Source organism: Dipodomys spectabilis, unplaced genomic scaffold (assembly GCF_019054845.1).
Source record: "Dipodomys spectabilis isolate Male_0828 unplaced genomic scaffold, ASM1905484v1 ptg000098l, whole genome shotgun sequence".
In the NCBI taxonomy this organism is placed as follows: domain Eukaryota; kingdom Metazoa; phylum Chordata; class Mammalia; order Rodentia; family Heteromyidae; genus Dipodomys; species Dipodomys spectabilis.
Window position 1 is genome coordinate 20,730,190 of NW_024870775.1, and position 19,854 is coordinate 20,750,043.

Consider the following 19,854-nt stretch of genomic DNA (forward strand, 5'->3'; position numbering starts at 1 on the left):
ATATATATAATATAAAATTTTATATTATTACATATATCTATACAAAACATGTATATAAATGCTATACATATAACATTCATATATATAAATGTTAATATGTATTATGTATAGAATTTATAAAATTCTATAGTTAACAATAACAGTAAGGAAGCAAATCATTAAAAGTTCATCATGGTGCCGTGGGCCAGTGGCTCACATCTTTAATCCTAGCTACTCAGGAGGCTGAGATCCAAGACTCATAGTTTGAAGCCAGTGCAGGCAGAAAAGTCCCCATGAGACTCTTATCTCCCATCAACCACTCAAAAACTGGAAGTGGTAGAGTGCTAACCTTGGGGAAAAAAGAGCTTAATGACAGCACCCAGAGCCTGAGTTCAAGTCCCACCACCAACAAAACAATCACCAACAACATGATCACCAACAACAAAAAAAGCATTATGGTAGGAAATTTTATAATCCAAGGTGAGCAGAATCTAATGATGTTTCTATTTATTATTATAGCTTTTCCATTTATCATGGATTGCCATTTTATTATCTAATTTACTTCTCTTTACTCTCTATTTTAAATTTTTATATTTTAAATATTTTTATTTGACATCTTCAGTCCACCCAAATTATTCTACAATCTAAAGTAAATATTACAGATTATGCATATGTATATGTTTATAATTAAGTTGAACTATTATTTTTCAGATAAAATTCATGCTTGATTACAAAACTTGAGGGAATATTTTACTTTCTATGAATGCTACAGTAAAGAAAACACATTTTCCTTCATCATAGGATGCAGACATCATTTTAACATTTCTCATTTCATGGTATATGGCAATATGAGTTAAGTAATTATATAAACATGATTTGAAAAGATCGCAATCAACTTTTCACAAATAACACTCAAATAGGTTTGTGTCCAGGTGAAGAATTTTAACTAGTTAAAGGAAATTTTTGGAGTTATTTTGATGTTGTTTTTCCATGCGTTTATATGTGAAAGTAGAACACATGTAGCACCTCTCACAACATTAAAGATGAATACATGCTGTTAAAAGACAGAATCAAAGTTGAGCACTGGTGGTTAATGTGTGTAATCTTAGCTACCTAGCAGGCTGAATCTGAGGATTGTGGTTTGAAGCCAGCCCAGGCAGGAAAGTCCATGAGACTCTTATCTACAACAAACTGTTTTGAAAAAAGCCAGAAGTGATGCTGTGGTTCAAAGAGGCTTGGGGACAACATCCAAGCCCTGAGTTCAAGCCTGAGGACTGGCACAAATTAAAATTAAAATTTAAAAAAAAAGAGTTCTGCATAATGGAAAAACTCTCAAGCCATTCAAGTTAAGAGGTTTGCATAGTCCCAAACCTGCTGAAAATTTCAGCAGTAGATATTATAGCTTCTCATTTATTAAGGAATATGCAGCTTACTTTCCTTATCTCACTTGTGGAAATCCAGATATAAGAATCAATCATTCAGTGGTTTTCAAAAACAATCAATGACTCTTGAGTTTAAAGAACAGTGATAGTAAAACCTAAAGAACAATGCTATTGTGGTCTAAAGAATAACATTATTAAAGGACTTTCTAGTTTTGTTTTTTTTCAGGGAGATGTGTTTATTTCCTTGATCAGCATAATCCTCTCCAAATATTCTATGGGCTTTAAAAAAACTGAAGCACTCAGAGGACAGAGAAGAAGCCTTCAATTCATCCTTGAACCTTGTCTACTTATAACAGTTCTTTTTGGTGACCAAGAGCCACCTTTGAAATCTTTCACATTCATCTCTGGACTCCCAACTGACATTTTCAATCCAGACTTTCAAATATCTGCAGTCTGACAGAAATCCTTCCTCTATTTTTTCCAAGCTATTCGGCGCATCAATGTCAATGCTGGTTTTTAAGCACAGGTGCAGACTAGGTTCCTGTTTAAGAACTGTTCCTGGCTGTGGGTAAGTTAAGAGCTGAGTTATAAAATCGTTCCTCACAATCTTACCTACATATCTGTAGCCATCTTAGCATGTATACATGTAGCTGGCTCAGTGCATGGCTTAATAAAAGATTTTTTTAAAAATAGAACCTATGATTAAATGTTCTTGAAAAAAGTTCACGATGAGAAACTGTATGTAACATGAAAGTTAGAGAACAAACTTAGGGAATTTCAATAAACAAATGTATCAAAAATCTTAGTACTTAACACTCATTACCATATGGCATAGTAATTAAGTATATAAAGCTGAAATGATAAATAATACTGATACTCCTTTTCTCCTGAGGAACATTAATGGCTACACCAGCCTCTTACACATTATTATTTCAAATATTTTAAGAAGCTACTAAGCTCAAAGATACACAGTGCTTTGAGGAAGGACATTATTTCCTCCAACAGCCTTGCTGTTACCCGGACTAAGATCCCTACCTCTGTATACTACGGTGGTGTGTGTCATTGTGATAGCGGGGCTTCATTTACTAATTCAAAGACACTGTTCACTAACTCATGCTTATTTCTGCTTTTGCCACATATTCTCAGACCTCTGTAGTAATTGCTACACTGGTGCCTTATCTCAGTCTTAGAAGGGTTGAAATCATCTCACAATATGTTTATTGGATTGGAGTTCTCCTACTTTTTTTGGGCTGCAGGAGGGTCAGTCACCTGCCAAGGGACAACCAGACCTAGGGCTACGCCCTGGGCTGGGAGCAGGTCTCTTGTCTCTTGTTCCCCACCATAACCTAGACTATTTGGTCCCTACCTTTAGCCCCCTTTTCCCTATTTGCTAGCTACACTGAAGATTTTTAAAATTGGTAATGGAAAAATGAGCAGGGCGCCACATGGAAAAATGAGCAGTATGTTAATACGTTTAGGCTTTCAGGTAAGCTCCATGAGAATAACTAGCAGGATAGTTATACTAGTGCAGTGTGATTTATGTTTTTCGATGGTTAAGAGATTAGGCATTCTATTTACTTTTCATTTGGCTGCTGAGGAAATGAAAGTAAAGAAAGATAAATGAGATAAATCTTACTGATCACCTTCTTTATGGCAGGCACAGTGCTAACTTAGTGGTTAAGTAATTTGCCTAAATTTGCATAGCTAGACTCAGACAAGTTAGTCTCAAACTCATGTTTGTAGTAATTATCAACTTGTAATTATCAACTGGTAATTACAAAGTCATGATGCTTTGTTAACACTGGCCAGAATGCCACTAAAATATGGAGAAGGCCAACCTACAAAACCCTTCTCTCCAGAACCATCCTTTACCTAGCCAATGCGAGTGATATTTCTTCCCAACTTACCATCCTGTGTCATTCTAGGACAATTATATAAGAAATCAAGTTTTAAAAATGAGGTTGGCTTCACATGGATGATGAAGCAGATGGGCTGCAGCTTACATTTATACTTGTTTTACACGGATCAAACAAACATTGATTAAATAATGCTGACTTGTCTTTGTGCAACACAGCACTCATCCATCTGTATCTATCTGTCTGACTAAACATTTAACGATACACAGCACAGGTCATTGTTTTTCGAGCTTGTCAGAATGCTGAGAGCAGAAAACTCAGTAAAGAAGAATAAATCCTGAAAGTTGTTGAGGTGTACTAAGTTTACTTCCCCCTTCCCCCCACAAAAAAAGACTCATTGAAGGAAATCACATTTCTATTATCTAACTAAATAAGCCAGCTGTATCATCGATGACTAAGACCCTAATTCTTAAAACTCACTCTGTAGGTCTTACTTAGGGGCCAGAGATGGGGTACTGCTTTGCCTTCTTTTGTCCTTGGCTTCTTTGTTGCTGGTTCTTGAGGTTGAAGAAATGTCTGACATAGAGAAGGAAAATCCAGATCTTGACTAAAACTGGAAGTGGATTTCCCCTTTACCTCAAATTTTGGCTAGTCTACTGTGACTATTCATCTTCCTAATATAAAATCAAGCTGGGGGCACTCAACTGTTTTACAAAGCAATTTAAAATAAGCACTCTGCCCAATGGACTAAAATTAATACTTTCTTTGCATTTTTCACAATCTTGTCTCTACTCTTTTTTCATCACCTGGCTTCATCTACCCAAACAACCTTCTGTTTGATAATCATGTCTTTTCAGCTCTTCAAGCTAACATACTGCTTTCCTGAGCTAGAGTCCTGGTTAGGATTTCTTCAGGCTCATTTGAGGAGAATTTTGCAAGTTGGCAAAGAGTAAAGTATGTTTATTCAACCTAAAGTTGATCACAGGATTTATCCTACACTATGAAAAATTTGTACATAATTTATAAACACAGGTACTCATTCATATTTGTGTTTGTTTATCCAGTCAGTCAACAAGTCCCTTGAAAGACAGATCCTGGATGTACTCTTTAAAAAATTAAAAAAAAAAACTTTACCAAGCTAGAAAGTATTTCCAGCTCTGTCTGCACATTTCATACTAAATTGCCTGCCTCTACTGTGGCTTTTGACTAAGTCATTGTAACACTAACAGATGTTCAATTCTAGCTTTGCCTCACTGAGGAAAAATAATGAACAGATAGAAGGAAAAATCTTCTCTGTGAATAGTTTAAAAAGGAAAGAGACAGTCTCAAACAGACACTTGCTAATGTCAGTACTTTACATGTAAGTGTTAAAGTAGACCAGAAAGGTTTACTCTCTTCTTAATCAATTAGAACCCTAACTCTCTTAGGAAAGAAGAAAAGTAATGTTATCAGATAGATTTATAGTTTTGCCATGTGTGTTTGATTTGAAAAGCAAGAATTAAGATAAATATTTCCATCTAATAGTTGCAACATTTAAATACTATTTTTGAAGTCCACTTTGTCTATACATGTCATATACTAATTCATTCCATCATCATAAATTCCTAGAAGTGGTTACCACGATCACTGCAATATTGAAGATGGAAAAACTGAGATGCACTAAAGTGAAATTTCTCTCTCTCCCATTTCCACAGATAGTAGATAGAGAAACTGGGTTTGGGGACAAAACATTCCAGTCCCCATGGCTGAGACCCAGAGCCCAGGCCACACTTCCTCTCTTGCTAAACTGGAAATTACCTGTTTCACACTTGCCCTTTAGTCATTCTATTGAAACAATTCAAGTAAGGCTGGAAAGAAAAATCTCAATTGCACCTGGGTGCTGTCCCTGAGCTCTGCCACTTGAGCCACAACACCACTTCCTGTTTTCTGGTGGTTAACTGGAGATAAGAATCTCAGACTTTCCTGCCTGGGCTGGCTTTGACCCACTATCCTCAGATCTCAGCCTCCTGAGTAACAAGGATTACAGGCAGGAATCACCTGCACCTGGATTGATTTGTATAATTCTAAATGCAGAACAGAGTAACCATAATTACACACATTAGATGATAATCATTGAGTAAAACTACATTTTATAATAGTGCTGAAGTCATCATTGTAAAAGAAGGTCATTTAACAATTCCACTAAATTCAACATTTTTTTGAAAAATATTCTTCACATACAAAACACACCACACAATAGTCTGTGTTCTACTCCACCTCACCACAAGAAAACCCTCAAAAGATTCCTTTAGAGCTCATCAAAAGAAACCCACAAAAACAGGATGAATCTGTTTTTTTTTGTTTTGTTTTGTTTTTGTGTGTGTGTTTTTGAAACAACTAACAAAAATTTAATTATATAGAAGGAATAGCCAACTATTTCCCTGGCCAGACTATGTGGCAAACCATCCTTTTATGGGAATTGAACTTTTAATGCCCTTAACTTGTAGAGAAATTCTATCTTTCCATATAGTTCCACAACAGAAGACTTGCTCGGCTCCTTCTTAGTGTGGTGCACCCTCAGATTTTCTCATGTACTTTTTAAAATTTTGAAGAACAAGCTGGCATTGTGTATTTCTGTAGTGAGCCATTTTTTCTTTTCACTCATTCATATTCATGCTTGCCCCACTTCCTTTTATCTCTTTCTCTCTCAATCTTTATCTCCGCCTCCCTCCTTCCCTACTCTCTTTTTCTTGTCTCTGTTTTAAAATGGTAAATTAATACGTATCTACTTGAAAAAGACCCATATTTTCATAGGAGGGAAGGGCTATATTTTCCACAATTAGCTAAGACCTGTAATTTGCATAAAGAGCACTTTCTTCAAAAAGAAGATCCTGACTCCAGCCATAGACTGGAAAGTGAGACTGAGGTGGAAGCAGTGTTGAGAAATGTCTGCAAGTCAAAACAGGGTATGAGGTTTCTCTTTGCACTTGGTTTAGCTATGGCAGGCCATGGAACTGCATCTGATTGTTTTTTCCTATTAATGTTACCCAAATGTCAGGCTGTATTCTCATTTTCTTTTATTTTGCTTTATTCAGTTGGTTACTAAACCTGATTCAGTCTTTTCCTGTATGGGGCATCTCTGATCCAGGCTATCATTATGGTGCAAAGAAATGACACAAATTTTCTAACATGCCAGATGTGAACAAATGCATAGATTTGGAAGTACTGTCTTTGCCTACAATGGAATTGATAAATATACCTTGCTCATCAAAGGTAACAAAAAATGTTTCAGTCAGATTTTTGTCTCCATGGGAGAAAATCACATCAACTTTATATAGTCTTGAATGTTTTGATTTAAAACTCTAGCCAGGCTCAGGTGGCTCACACCTGTAGTCCTAGCTACTCACAAGGGTGAGATCTGAGAATCATGGTTCAAAGCCAGCCTGGGCAGTAAAGTTTGTGAGACTCTTATTTCCAATAAACCACCAGAAAACCAGAAATGGTACTGTGGTTCAAGTAGAAGAAGGCTTGCTTTGAGCTGCAGAGTTCAGGGAGAGCACCCAGGCCCAGAGTTCAAGCCCCATGTTACCTTCTCTATAACACTTATAGAATTGATATGCAGAGTTGTAAAAATGTTTAAGTGTCCTCATAAAGGATCATCCATCCATGTGATAGGACATATTATTTGAGACAAGTTTTTTATTGGGGTCAGGGGGCTGTGGTGGGGCTTGAAATCAGGGCTTGGGCACTATCCATAAGCTTTTCTGCTCAAGGCTAGTGCCCTACCACTTGGAGCCACAGCTGCATTTCTGCTTTTCTGATGATTAATTAGAGATAAGATTTTTACAGACTGTCCTGCCCAGGCTGGCTATGAACAATGATCATCACATCCCAGCCTCCTGACTTAGCTAGGATTCCATGTGTGAGCCACCAGCTCCTGGTTTGAGACATTTAATAAATACTTTCTTCTAAATTATATCATGGAACTAGGGATAAATTCCATAAGGGTACATTTTAATCCTAAATATAAATTGAAATATCTTAATGGGCCACAAATCCAAAATGATTCTAAAAAAAAAAAAAAAAACAATGACAACAAAAACACTGATTTTTTTTTTTGTCAGAGAATCCACTCAAATTACTGTCCGTTTAAAAAAAATAAAACATCAAGGGCTAGAAATTTAAAGTTTAAAATTCTCTCTCTCCCCTCTCTCTTTTCTCTTCTCTCCTCTCTCTCTCTAGTAGGGATTAAACCCAAAACCTTCACTTGATATACAAGAGCATTTTAAATAAGTTTTTATTGTGAAAATACTGTACAAAGGGGTTACAATTACATAGGCAAGTAATGAGTACATTTCTTCTCAAGCATTGTTGCCTCCTCCTTTGTTTTCCCCCTACCATCCCTTTCCCCCATCTCCACAACTATACCCCCCCTCACCTAAATTGTAAAGGTCATTTTTCTACATAGCATCTTGCACATCTCATTGTCGCAATATATACAAGAGCTTTATCACTCATTCATACTCTCACAACTTTGTTTTTACTTTGACTTTAAGAGGACATTTCCCTTCCCATTTTTCCCCAGCTAACTATAAACTCATGATTTTCCTTACTCTACCTTCTGAGTAGCTGAGATTACAGGAGTGCACTATTGTGCCCAGGTTTGTATTTTTACATTACATTATTTTACTTAAGTTCTACTATTTGGACACTAATCAATGTAGGATTTCACATGTTATTTGGAAATGCAGAAGGAATTAAAATTTTTCAGGTGCTTGGGGAAGGATAATGTTATTACAAATTTATTAAATTTATCTGATTTAAAATGATACAATTAATTGAGGAGTTGGTAAAAATTATAATGATTTGTAAATACAAATAAGTTGATTAGTAAATCATTTAGATACTATGACATATAGTAAGTAAAAGAGGTTGCACACTCAAGAATATTAGAGGATTGCAATTATCTACAACTGAAAACCAAAGTTTCTATTAAATATAACTGATGTGCATCATTAAATTAATTTTCCATTGTATTCTTTCTTTTTTTTGGATACCAGAGCACCAGGTTTTGATAAAAAATTAATAGAGTAAATGTCTTAATTTCTTTTCACTCTTCGTTACTGCTGACATAGCAGTGCAGCCATGAGTATTAAGTGTAAACTACCTAATGCAAAGTTGTCACCAAGAGAGTGATAGACATTTTTGCACCTCCAACTTTTACTCAGTGCCTTATACTGGAACATCTCTGATTCCCACAATGATAGAATATAAACAAGGTTTGTTTTCTCCTTAATGCCAATTGCATCTATTCTGGAAGCATGCCAGAAAAACACTGCCCTTAATCTAGGCAAGAAATACATTTTTGTTACTGAATTTCTTATGTAACAATTTTATCCATCTGATTTTGAGCCTCTACGTTTCTAGCAAACATGAAAACATGTATTTTGTACTTTGTAACCACATTTACTTGGGGTTTTTTGTTTCTTCTTTTTCATTTGATATTGAAGCCCTGACTATTCAGTAAAAAAGAACTAGGGGGCTGGGTGCCAGTTGCTCACACCTGTAATCCTAGCTACTCAGGAGGCTGAGATCTAAGAACCACCGTTCAAAGCCAGCACAGGCAGGAAAGCCCATGAGACTCTATGTCCAATAAACCACCAGAAACATAGAAGTGGAGATGTGTCTCAAGTGGTAGAGCACTCACCATGAGCTGAAGAGCTAAGGGACAGTGCCCAGGCCCAGAGTTCAAGCCCCACGACAACCACCACCACCACCAACAGCAACAAAAAAGAACTAGACGATAGATTTAAAAGGAAACCTAGTTTATGAATGAAAATAACTTGAATTATTTTATGACTGTTGAATGATTATTGTCCTGAAATACCAGCTCCTTAGCTACTATAGGTAAACATCAAAGATAAATCTTCACATTTTAGAATGTCAGTTCAATAGGATGTTAAATGATATTTTTTTATATAAGCAAAGAGATCTAACTTGTTTTTTTTTAAATTATCTTTAAGTAACTGTACGAAGGCATTGCCATTTAAACAAGTAGTTTATGAATACAATGCATCTAACCTGATTTTAAACAAAGACACATAGAAAACGGTGGCCCAGAGTAGGAGAGCCATGGATATCTACGCCTTTCAAAACGATGACGGCTTATTAAGATGACCCTGCTAACATAAAACTAATGGGCTGATGTCCTCAGAATCCAGTTCTCATTCGTGTTTACAAAACTAAGGATCTGGTTCTGGAATAAAGTTAGCAGATACAGCTTCTTTTCTGGTCTGGAGTTAGTAAATCTTCCATTGTACATCTTCTTCAAAATGAATCTAATCATCTATTTATCTATGTCATCAAGCTAAGCTTCGGACATTAGCAGAAACTAAATGCCCTGGAAATTTTGGAATTCAAAAGCAAGGCTTTTGTCTGAATAAACATAGAGGAGAAGTCTGGAGAATAATCTATAGCAGTAAAAGATTGGGTAGAGCTTTAATGTTATTACAAGAGCAGACTGCTTACATGGCTAACAGTATGAAAAACTGTTTAATAAAATTGAAACTACTTACACTTTTACTGTTCAGTTAAAGGGCTTATAAAACAGTACTTTGGTTGAAATAGATATACACTCATACTGTATAGATATATGGCTATAAACTTATACACATACATATATCCATGCACTCCTTACACAATGACAGTAGCACTTATCGCTGGTCTGTGAGTGCTCATGACTGTGACTTCTTCCTTTGTGTTTGCCCGTGCTCTTTAGTTATTTCATTTATGAGCACTACACTATCCTCCAAAGTAAGTGGAGAGATGAGTTTCAGCACATATCACCATTACACATTCCACTTCTTGCTGATTTCTTAGAAGCATCGGGAACAAATCACAAGACTCAACCATGTACATTGTAATTTTTTTCAAACCCTAAATCTACACTTAGTGTAGATTTAGACTGTAGCATGAATATGGAAGAGCCAACACAGGCTGACTTATCTTCCTCCAAAGTTATCAAAGAAGAAAGTGACCTAGGCATCTCAAGGGCAGCGATGGGAGGAAAAAGAATGAAAAAGAAAGAGGGAACAGCTTACACTAAGCAAAAGGAAGAAATGTACATATCTCCTGATTTCAAAAAAAGTAGCTGTAGGGTCAAAGTTTGTAGAGTCCATAAGCTTTATAGACCATGATAATGACAATGTGCCTCATGAAGGTTAAAATGTGTTTGAGACTTTAACTATCACTATCTCACAATACTGTGAAATTTGTGAAATTTATGTAATCACTTAATCTCAATAAAGGGGAAAAAGTTACCAAAGAATAGCAGGATAGGATTGATCTAAATTGCTTCTTATTCTGATGATGGAGATGGTGGTGACAGTAATGAGCATATCAGCACTATGTGTTGAATCTGACTTAATTCTCAAAATGAGGTGAGAGGCAAATACTATGTCCACAGCACAGATGAACTAGAAGAGGTTTAGAGGAGCTATGAGGCTTTCCTTGAGTCATCTTGCTGTTATACAAATCAGAGGTGCTCAAAGATCCAGAGGTTTTGACTTTGAAATGTGATCTCTAAAGGTCTACACTCTAGTGTGTATATTTGTATTTATATGTTATTTATATGTATATATGTAAATATATGTATACACACATATATATACATATACATATAAAACAAATTATAATAATAAAATTTACTGCTTTGTTTCTTTTTTTCTTTTTGTCAGTTGTGGGGATTGAACTCTGGGCTTGGGCGCTCTCCCTGTGCTCTTCAGCTCAAGACGAGTGCTCTACCGCTTGAGCCACAGCACCACTTCTGGTTTTCTATTGGTTTATTGGAGATAAAAGTCTCATGGATGTTCCTGCTGCAATCCTCAGATCTCAGCCTCCTGGGTAGCTATGATTACAGGTGTGAGCCACCAGCACCCGGCATTACTGCTTTGTTTCTAAACCATGTGTAATTAAGAAAAAATGATTAAATTCCAAATGTCTCAGTCAGTTTAGATATGATGATGCATTCATACCATTGTCCTTTGCATTTCCAAAGCAAAGCTATAGCTTACATGGTTAGAATTTTAGCCCATTAAAAAAATCCAATTCAAAATATGAAATCTTAAGTATAATCCTAACCCTACATAATGAGGAGCAAAAAGACAAATCATCTCCATCTCTCCTACATATCTATCCACCAATGTCTCCTTCTTCTTCTGTATATCTCCCACCTGTTACAGATTCTGCAGGGAAAGACAGGAAGGTGAGACACACTCACCCTTTGACACTGAAGGGACAAAATGGAGAGATGCATATAGTATTGGCAGAAAGGACTGAGAATGGTGAGAGACCAATAACTCTTGAATAACAAGTTTGCCCTAACAGTTTTAATGACAGTCTAATGGTTTAATGGATAGCACTTTAATAGGCTTTCCACTACAATCCCTCTGAAAGCTTGTCTTCAATAAAACTGTCATTGACAAAGAACTGGAATGCTTCACCACATAACCATAGTTTACTGAATCTAAACACAAATTATACCATTTTAATCCTGTATTACCATCCTCATCTCCTTGGAGATAGATGGATAGATGCTCACAATGTAATTTTCCAGCAAAAGAGGCAGGTTTATATTAAGGGAGTACAGTAGGTATTAAACAGAATACAACAAAACTTCCACCATTGTCATATTTATGTGTGAAAAGCGACAAGTAGAAATAGCAACCACAGTTTTAACCAGAAATACATACTCATGGAAACTTTGAAGACTAGCTAGAGTGTCTTTGAATGGCTTAATGAATTCTTTAGGTGAATTCTTGTCTTTGAAAACCTATAGCATTCTGTGTCTGCCTATCTGGCATGCTTGTTTTATGTTGTCTTGCTTGTTGCACTAACTTAGCCCTTTGAAGTCATGGTTTGCCATGCTGTGGTGTACCTCAGCTTACACACCGCCTCAGTATTAATGCTGCAGTGGTAATAATCAATTTTAACGAACAATTCCAAATTCTAGCATTTGGCTCTGTTTTCCCTGTCCATATCAAAGGCAATCAAATTTTACTTCTTCACATTGGAATATTTTTTGTCTAGCTTGAAAGACCTTCATATCTGTTCTGTTTTTCTAACTCCTTCAAGGTTCAGCTAGAATTCCAATTTCCCAATTTACTTCTGCCTTGAGATCTTTCGCAAACATTTCCATGTGTGCTGACTGCCATGCATCAGTGTGTCTATTTGACAATTAGCTATAGTTAGGCTGGTATTTCTTCTTATAGAGTTGTTTGAAGGTATTATTAAAAGTTGTCATTTCATTTACTGATTCCTGATTTCCCAAACTCTATTACTAACGTCTGAACAGAAATAAACCTTACTAGGCATCATTGTAGACTTCAAAATGGCTAAACCAGTTCAGGTGCATATAAAATATGTAAAGCATATTCAACAATTTCAGATTTTTGTCCCAATTTCCATGCAGTCTTTAGAACCTGGGAAACTTGTTTCAATGGTAATTATACCTTCATACCAAGTCTTAAAATGTGCACAAAGATTGCAAACCTGAGAGTAGCAGAGTGATACATTCCTCAGAATTTCTTTCTTACAAATGTTGATAGTTATAAAAACAGCAACTTTACAATGCTCATGCTGATGATCAGTGCCACTGGAAGTGTTCCACTGGGTAAGCTGCAGTCATTACTTTGTAAAAGCAAGGCCTAGGTTATGTTAGAATATTAAAAATAGCCCTTCTCAGAACCAGCATTGGAAGCATTGGAATACATATAAACTGCCTAGGAGGCTTATAAAGGCCTACTTGTGATAATGTTACTGTAAAATGACTCTTTTTTTAAAAATCGAAAAGTATTATTAATCATGATAGGCAACAAAAGCAGACAGTACTTCATTTTAGGAAAGACAAATAACTTTATCTGAATTTTAAGATGTTATTCATTAAGGAAAGTTGTTATATAATAGTGTTTGTTTTTATTGCACAGAGTAAGTCTAATGGTGAGTAAGTCTAAAACTTTCCTTTAAAAGGCCAGCAAATATAGTACAAAGAGTTTTGACAATTTTTGAAATACAAATAGGGGTTAAGTGGCAACCATATGGGCTCTTCACAGAAAGGCCCGTATGATACTTTGGAATTACACATGTATTTCTTCAGACATGTATTTTATCCAGCTAGGAGCATTATGCGTGCACACAATACTTTGCCTGTTACTTGCTCACGTAGTTTTAAGAAACATTAAGAAATTCTGCCCAAGGAAATATAATAAAGTCACATGCTCCACTCTAATCTTGTTTTACATACCCTCAAGTAACAGAATCTGAGGAAAGGAAATACAAGTATGTTTCCTCCCTCCCCATGGTAGATCCAAAAGACTAAGAGTTTAAAGGATTTGTTTTCCTGCCCCCAAATATAGCAAATATAGCAAATACAGACTTTGAAGTTCAGATCTTACATAGTCAGTACTCCAAGGGAAGACTTGCTGGATTTTTAAATCTTTGATTGAATGTCAGAAAAAATAGCCTAGTACTCTTCACATAATAGCTATGATTAATAAAAACAAAGTTTCAAGTTCTGTTATATTAAAATAAAATCCAGAGCTACACTATATTTTGAATATTAAAGACATCTAATTACTAAGCCTTTGGACTACAGTTTGGCTACTAGAGGAATCATTACACCATGAATTCAAGGGCAATGTTTATGAATTATTCATCTTTGTACTCCCAGAGTTTAACAAAGTACCCAGAACATAGTAAGAATGTTGTAACTGCTTGGTGCCATGAGATGAATAGAAAACTGGAAAGGACAAAGACATCTCCTAAATCAGGCATTAATGCTTTTCCAAATGATCTGATATATAACTAATGGTTTTCAGTTTGGTCTTCTGTAGTCTTTGGAGTATTTGGGAGAAATGAGTGTCTTTATTTCACAGAGCTCATTTGTTTATTCTTTAACAAAAATTATAATCCTTGGACTGTGTCATCACAACTGGTTGCCTCAGCAATTATACGTCAGAAACAAAAGGTTATATATCCCTTTTCAAGAGTAAGTCCTCAGAGCAGATGGAATTTTGAGGAAACAAAGATATTCTTTTCATAAAAACATTTTATATATATATATATATATATATATATATATATATATATATATATATATATGTATGTATTACCAAAACTGCTGGCAGAAAAAACACTAAAGCTGCTAGTTGGTAGCTTTGTAGATTTAGGGAGAGATCAGATATTCCCCCTAAGAGGTCTTCTTGAAATATAAATTCTTTAGATTATTTTTCTTTACAGACATCGAGGCAATGGGAAATCTGAGTTCTAGAGTCTGTATTCTTGTGTCATTTCCATTCAAGCAGGGGATTACTTGTGGACTGTTTACAGAATCGTGGCCAAGGAGCTTGATCTGTACTCTCCTGACAAGAGGATGCCCGAGGAGGTTCAATGAGGAAAGTCAAAAGTAGTTCTCCACCTCCTGAAGAGACCACGGCCAAAGAAATTGCTGTACTGGATCTCCCCAGGAGCTCACCCGCAATGTACTATTTGCGCTAGTTATGACCTAATGATGTAACTTTATTCATGACTTCATAATGGATACTCATCTTGATGTTATGCAACTGTGTGGGCACGGGAGATATAAAGAGTAAACTAGGCTCCTTTGTCATTTTTTAAATTCATGCATGCATCTTCATTCTAGACACATTTATTTATTGGACATATCTCAATCAGTAAGATACATCCCTGCCCAAAGTTAAGCTAGATCTAAATCTAGTAGATGACACTCAAGTAATACAATGAAAACTTTGACATCCTTTGTACTATCATGGATCACACAATGAAGAGCAAATCTTATACTAATGGCAGGCATGTGGACCACACTTTTACCTCGGCTTACTACACAAGAATCCATCTCGTCCTGGCCTGCGACCCTGACAACTCTTAATGACATGAGCTCCTTATATCAGGTGTTCAAAGGCAATAATAACAAAAAAAAATGTAATTACCAAAGAAGGGGGTGGTGGAGTCTATGTGACTCTTTATAAACTATCCATAGTCTAATGTATCTACTGATTTTTTCATTCTAAGAGAATTTTATATGCAAAATTTTCAATAATAAAATGGTGAATATAATATATAAAATATGTCACACAACTTATTTTTTGTCTAAATCTGCTTTCTTTCCACTAAAAAAAAATTCTATCTTATCACATAATCTTTTTTTTTTTTTTTTTGGTCAGTCAGGGGGCTTGAACTCGGAGCCTGGGTGCTGTCTCTGAGCTTTAAGTATAGTGCTCTACCACTTTAATCGATAGCACCACTTTCAGTTTCCTGGTGATCAGTTGGAGTTAAACGTCTCATGGACTTTCCTGCCAGGGCTGGCTTCAAACGATGATCCTTAGATCTCAGCCTCCTGAGTAGTGAGGACTACAAGTGTGAGCTACCAGTGCTCAGATTATCATGATTCTTGATAGTACCAAAATTTCTAGTACTGTTTATAATTCTGGTTCTCCCATAAAAAGTAAAACATCTTCACTACTTCAAGTTAGGATGACTTTAAAATGCATCCTTGAGTTTGGTTTCCCTCACCCCATTTTGCAGAAATCATTTTCCTTTATTTATCCTGGGACTTTATTAAGAAAACATCATCTGTCAAATTGGTATTGGTTTTGAAATTCCAGTGACTGAGTGACTTTAGCCATAGCCCTTAAAGGCCTTCAAAGTATCTTGCATCCAGAAAATGAGAGTTGGACTGGATGATAAATTCTAGGAATCCTCAACTGTAATTCCAGGGAGAAAACTGTGATCTTGGATTTTCTTTTTTGTGATCTTACATTCTAACCACTGAAATTTGATGAAATATTTTAAGGGTAATAGGAGAATTGGTGAGCTGTGATGGTTAGTATCTATAGAATGAAAAAGAATTTTTAAAAAAAGGAAATCAATGCAGACTTGCACAGTAACATTCCTTCACCAATACTTAGTCAGAAAATTTCCATTCTCCTCATGTCTCAATTGATGAAAAGAAGGTCAATTAATTACTAGGGTGGGGTGGCGATTGCATTTTCTTACCTTCCTTAATGCAATGTACGAACGGCTCTTGATACAAAGGGAGGCAGCATTTCACTGTTCATTAACTATACTAATTACAGTTTTTCAGTCACTGCAGCCCTTTCCTCACTCTTGGATTAGAGTTATCAATAGAGGTTAAAGGATCTAAGCCTTCAGGCTGGGGGAAAGGCCTTGCCACAATGAGAAGCAAAAAAAGAGAGGAAATTTAGCACCAGAATCTGACATTTATGACTTCTGCCTTAAGTTACATTTTATAATCATGTAAACATAGTTTATAGTGAGAGTACTCTAGTTTCTTCACAATCTGGTTCAATTGTATGTTCACATTCTCCTAATAAAAGTTGGAGCTAAAATAAACAAAATAACAGCAGCAATCAACCCTTAAGTTAATGAAAAGCAGGGTACACAGGCAGTGAATTTGTATGGTTCTGTCATCTTCAAATATGGCAAACTTCTTTAAACTGAAAATCATATCTTCTATCTTTTCAAATAATTTAGCAGATTTCTTTTTTCTTTTCTCTTTTTTCTGGTTCTGGGGATTGAATTTGGGGCTCTGTCCTTGAGTCTCTCTGTGTTCAAGGCTAGCTTTCTACCACTTGGGGCACAGCACTACTTCCAGCTTTTTCTGAGTAATTTATTAGAAATGAGAGTCTCACAGGCTGGCTTTGAACTGGAATCCTCAAATCTCAGCCTCTTGAGAGGCTAGGATTACAGGTGTGAACCACCAGAGCTCAGCAATTTAACAGACTTCTAAGGAATTATATTTCAGAAACATGGAAAAGGATTTAGCATGGACAAGAGGATATTTTTAAAACCTGAGAAGTGTTACCTGATATCATGTAATAGATTTATATAGCTTCATTTGCCTTAGGAATGATTTTTTTTCCTTGATCCTAAGTTTTGTCTAAGAGAGATATTGGGATTTGGGATGCTGGGATCTATGAAGAAGGGTGCACCAGAGCCTATGTCTCACTGTCTCTTTATCTCCCAGATTAGAAAAGACTAAACAGTATACAGTTTAAAATGTCAAGACAAGAAATAAGTAAAGACTAACCTCCTCGCTGAGAGTGAAGGCTACGGCTTTAGACCTCCCGAGACCTGTAAACATTTTCTCCTGCCTCCTTTCCAGTTTCTTAGTGGATGGTGAAATTCAGAAGTCAATGGCATTCACCAATTCTCATGTAGTAAAAAAATCATCAACTTGATGAGTTGTCAATTTCTAGACCAACTAATCAAATGTATTTTAGTGTTGGACATGGTTGGAATGGAATACTATGTCCTAGGTATATGTTTTAACCCTTTTACCACTTTCAAACTGGTGAATTTGAAATAAATGATTGGGAACAAGAAGAGGGATGCTGGGTATCTCTATAAAGGCAGTCCTTTTTGCTGTTCAAAGACTGTCTCTGACACTAAGGTAGGTAGGTAGGTAGGTAGGTAGATAGATAGATAGATAGATAGATAGATAGATAATAAATTTATAGTAACCAGAAATTTAGGACACTGTCCAAATTCGAGATCTTATCTATCATTTGACCATCTTAAGAAAAGTTAGTAGCAAAACATTTACCTAAAGTGCAAAACTGTAGTTGAAGAAATTGACTTATAAGAGGCACACAATAGTTCATGTGGGTTCATTTCCCAGCTCTGCCATATACTTGATGTGTAACTTTGGGCACGTTATTTCCCTGTGATTCAGTGCCAACTCCTGTCGCAAAGAGAGCTCAATAGAGCTTCAGTGACAGAAAGGAATACATTAATATATGAGGTATGTTTCAAAGAGTGCTTGACACATGGCAAGTAATGTACAGATGCTCTGTAAAGCAGTGTTTATACTGTGAAGCTTTATAAAACATCTGGATATCATCCTCTTGATATTATAATGTGGTATAGCTTGATATCAAAGAAAATATGAAAAATATATTCTTCAGCAAAATGGAGACAAAAGGGAAGAGATAGGAAAGATGAGAACGAAAGGACAGAAAGAAGGAAAGGAAAGCCTTAAGCCAAAGACCTCCATGAATCTCTAGCTAAGTCTAGAGTACCACTAAAGGCCTGCTATTAAGGAACCTTACTCTACAACTGAGAAATACTTATTTTCTGATTATACTTCATATATGAACTTTTAAAAGTCAAATACATCATTGCTGATACATGGTGATTAAGACTAATGTTTCCCAAAGCACATTGAAATTTGCACATTCATATAATGTTTTAATGCTTATTTCTTGTCTTTTATCCTCTCCATAGTCCCAGACTCGGTAGTGTGTCCAACTATCACTTTCCTAAAACCATCAAAACTGTTTAGTTGTACCAGAGATATGATGACAAATAACACTGCTGCTATTACTTTTTAAATTTAAAAGCAAATAATTTGGGAAACTAACAGGCTTGCTGCATTCTTACTTCAATCTCTAGGTAAAGCATTGTCAACTGTCTAAAAGATGTTCTTAAAAGAAGTACAAGCTGAAATACATTCATTTCATCCTTTTGTTATTAATCGATTTAGGAATAGAAGCAGGTAATGATTTCTTTCCCATGAATCTTAAGTATGTTGTTATGACCTTTGACTTTTTCCCACCTTATCTCTTAGGAACATAACTGTAACCCTGTACTTAGAGACAGTAATTGGGTTAGAGTCTACTGAGAAATATACCCATTGTCTTCTATACATTTGCACAAACATCCCCTTGGGAATGGAGCCTTGTATTTCTCAGAAATTTCGGTTATTCTTCTAGAAACATGCTCTGAAGCCAAGGTCTCCTTGATATTATTGCCTTAATCCCAAAATTCGCTTACACTATTATAATTACAAGTGTTTTCTTTCATTTTCTTTGATCTCTTCCCCACGGTACTGGAGAATGAACTCAAAGTCTTATGCTTGATAAGTATGCAAAAACTTGAGCCACCCTGCTGTCATTTCACATTTAGTTTGTGTAAGTTAGATAGGGTATCCACTTCTGCTCTGAATGGCCTTGAACTATGATCCTCTTACTGACACTTCCCAAGTAGCTGGTATTATAGGCATGGGCTATGACACAGGGCCATCATTACCAGTTCTGTTTTCCCAAGAAAGTATGGGCTCATGTGGGGTAGTGCTAATTTCTTAATCAATTTTTGTTCTCAAGTATTTGTCAAATAGACAGAGGTGTATAAATATTGGTCTCATATACAAAGGCATGGAAATTATGGTTGCATAAATAAAAGAAACCAAGATAACAAGGTAGTTAATACTAATCAGCCAAAAGGAATCCATTTCTAGATCTAATTTTTCTGGATTTTTTAATCTAGAAAGGACATAATATACAGAATATGAAAAGAATTCTGGAGACATCATAATCCCTCTTCAACCTCATCATTTCTTTTCTTTTCCTAATGGTTGCTATAGGACTCCACCTTGGAAGAATTAGAAAAGAATATTATGGAAGATACCTTGTGGGAAAGAAAAATCACTGTATTATGTAACTACTGAAGTCACATAATCACAAGTGCTATTTGAGAACAGAGGGCAAAGGGCCAAGTGTCTCGGATATATTCTTCTATATTCTAACCTCCATGAGTAGATGCTAATAACCTCATCATGCATG

At 35.9% G+C, this 19,854-nt stretch overlaps 1 protein-coding gene across 11 annotated transcripts in view; it reads right to left on the bottom strand.

Moving 5' to 3' along the window:
* Ptprd (protein tyrosine phosphatase receptor type D) overlaps window positions 1-19,854 on the bottom strand; it is a 514,161-nt gene that overhangs the window by 81,187 nt on the left and 413,120 nt on the right. The gene's annotated exons all lie outside the window — the stretch shown is intronic.